The following is a 3,543-nucleotide window of genomic DNA, read 5'->3' as shown; positions in this document are numbered from 1 at the left end:
GTTATAGTGTGATGAAGTTCTAACTAATGTACAAATGCGTTTTCATGATATCTGTTCTGCTGTGATTAGTGCGGCGAGTTCTACAGCACATCCTGACTGCTCTCTGTGATGTCATCACGGTGGCCAAAGTAACGAGGCACCGTGACAGCTGGCAAAGTCAGATACATGCTGATTTCTGAGAGCAATCCTAGAACTTTGGTGCCTTACAACTTCCTCAAAAAGCTGGCAATCTAGCTTTCGTATGGCGATTCAAACAAGCTTGCATTAAGTTGCTAACTGGAGGATGGTTTGGTTTGCCGTAGTACTTGCCAGTGCGTTATAGCTAAGGAGAGCAGAGTGATTTTCAGAATTAGGAACTAATGTTAGGGGGATGTGCCAAATCTCAAATTTTAGAGATGAGTTTCACATCCTACAAGAGATTGGTTAAGGGACGAGCGTTGTGTAGGAGTGACGCGATCTGACATAAGACAATGTCAACACAGAATGAACTTTCAAGTATCTAGGCCTGCTCTTGAAGTTTATCCATCTGTAGAATGGGGGGACTGACTCTGACCCTGCTGCTGCTGTGTCTGTCTGGGACTCTCGGTGAAGATGCTGGAGAAGACAACCTGAATGACATCATGGTACGGATTCAGCCTGAACAGGGTCAGAACATAGAGAATGAATACAAGGCTCACAACCAGCAGGTAGAGACTGCAGCCACTACAACAACCCAATCAGGATGTGAGCCTACCATCCACACTGTGATGAGAGAACTGGGGGCAATGGAGGAGAGACTGGGAGCAACCTTTAGGTCATTGGAAGACATGAGAAACAGGCTGGAAGCCAGTGAGAGCCAAGTTAGGTCGTTAAACGCCACAGTGAATGAACTGAAAAAATTCAATGAAGGTAAAGAGTATGATGTATGGTTCACTGAGAGGCATTAATGCATAGTCATTGAGTAACTTAAAAGTGTTCCAATTGTTTATTTGTTTTAGTGTTTTATAAGTGTACTTAAAGTAATTTTGATCCAATTTTTGTTATGTTGTTGTGCCAATCAAGTTGTGTTAACGTAAACTGAACAGTAATTATTGTAAACAGTAAAACTAATGTTGTCATGTCAACTTAAATCCTAGACAGGCCCCAGGTGGCATTCTCAGCTACTTTAGGAATTTCTGGAACCATTGGACCTGTCAGCAATGAAATCACTCTGGTCTTCCAGCGTGTTCTATGAAACGTTGGAAATGCCTACAATCCAACCACAGGTATTTCCCTCAATGTCAAAACAATGTATTCACATTTTTTTACAAACAAAGCTCATGCTTAAGTTAGTTAGTATGCTGTGTGTAGCTATTACTGTACGTTACATGTTCTTACTTCTTATACACTAAATTAACAATAATGCTGAATCATTTCTGTTTTTCCTCTGATTGTAGGCATCTTTACAGCACCAGTGAGAGGACTCTACCATTTCACCTTCACAGCTTTTGACTGGGGAGGGAGTACAATGACAGGGGCAAGCTTACGTAGTAATGGTCTCTATGATGAGAAAGAAGGGAGCTCCTCTGCGTCGTCATCCAATAGCGCCACCTTCCTGCTACAAGTGGGAGAGCAGGTGTATGTTGCTCTCTGGAGACATGGACGTCGGATATCTGACGATGGAATCACTACTCCTCATTTAACGGTTTCCTGCTCTTTCCCATATGAGGAAAAGATGATGAAATATGCTAGAAATGTTCAATATGTTGTTCTGGTCAATGACATACATCTTACAGTTTTGACATAGAGTATAGTAAGTGTGCGCTTGTAGAAATGCAAGAGGGACATCCTGTATTTGTTCTCATTAGAAATAATTGAGATTGTTTTATAAAAAAAGTAATACATTTCATTGTATTTTATTGAAACAAATAGTCAGGATTTCTGTACATGTAACTGCACACAGGTTGCCTTTAATTGAGATGACTCATGTACTGAAGGCAGCTCTGCAGAGTGGTCACTAGCTAGCTCAGCCAAAAAGGAATAAAATCAAATTTAAACCTTATCCTAATCCTAACCTTAACCACACTGCTAAACCTAATGCTTAACCCTAACCTTCACATTTTGACTTTGCAGCTGAACCATCTAGCGAAACCGCTCACTGCAATGCTCTACTTTCCGGCTACCCGGATAAAGCACTAAATAAACTTCAGTTAGTGCTAAATACGGCTGCTAGAATCCTGACTAGAACCAAAAAATGTGATCATATTACTCCAGTGCTAGCCTCCCTACACTGGCTTCCTGTTAAGGCAAGGGCTGATTTTAAAGGTTTTACTGCTAACCTACAAAGCATTACATGGGCTTGCTCCTACCTATCTTTCCGATTTGGTCCTGCCGTACATACCTACACGTACGCTACGGTCACAAGACGCGGGCCTCCTAATTGTTCCTAGAATTTCTAAGCAAACAGCTGGAGGCAGGGCTTTCTCCTATAGAGCTCCATTTTTATGGAATAGTCTGCCTACCCATGTGAGAGACGCAGACTCAGTCTCAACCTTTAAGTCTTTACTGAAGACATATCTCTTCAGTAGGTCCTATGATTAAGTGTAGTCTGGCCCAGAGGTGTGAAGGTGAACGGAAAGGCTGGAGCAACGAACCGCCCTTGCTGTCTCTGCCTGGCCAGTTTCCCCTCTTTCCACTGGGATTCTCTGCCTCTACCTCTATTACGGGGGCTGAGTCACTGGCTTACTGGTGTTCTTCCATGCCGTCCCTGGGAGGGGTGCGTCACTTGAGTGGGTTGAGTCACTGACGTGGTCTTCCTGTCTGGGTTGGCGCCCCCCTTTGCCCTAGGATCATGCCTCAGGACTACCTGGCTTGATGACTCCTTGCTGTCCCCAGTTCACCTGGCCGTGCTGCTGCTCCAGTTCCAACTGTTCTGCCCGCAGCTATGGAACCCTGACCTGTTCACCGGACGTGCTACCTGTCCCAGACCTGTTCACCGGACGTGCTACCTGTCCCAGACCTGCTGTTTTCAACTCACTAGAGACAGCAGGAGCGGTAGAGATACTCAAAGATCGGCTATGAAAAAGCCAACTGACACTTACTCTTGTGTTACTGACGTGTTGCACCCTCGACACTACTATGATTATTATTATTTGACAATGCTGGTCATTTATGAACATTTGAACATCTTGGCCATGTGCTGTTATAATCTCCACCCGGCACAGCCAGAAGAGGACTGGCCACCCCTCATAGCCTGGTTCCCCTCTAGGTTTCTTCCTAGGTTTTGGCCTTTCTAGGGAGTTTTTCCTAGCCACTGTGCTTCTACACCGGCATTGCTTGCTGTTTGGGGTTTTAGGCTGGGTTTCTGTACAGCACTTTGTGATATCAGCTGATGTAAGAAGGGCTATATAAATAAATTTGATTTGATTTGACTGTCGCCCAGTTCTGCCTCCAGGGAAAGACTCATTACAATAAACGTCAACGTGCTAACTCCACAAAAACACAATAATATATTCTCATTCACAGTACAGCTATCTGACGTTTAGTAAAGTAGTCAAAAAGACAAATAAATCTCACTTAAATATG

This window comes from Salmo salar, chromosome ssa18, assembly GCF_905237065.1.
Source record: "Salmo salar chromosome ssa18, Ssal_v3.1, whole genome shotgun sequence".
Lineage (NCBI taxonomy): Eukaryota > Metazoa > Chordata > Actinopteri > Salmoniformes > Salmonidae > Salmo > Salmo salar.
The sequence above is the reverse complement of the archived record's forward strand: the minus strand, read 5'-3'. Positions refer to the sequence as shown.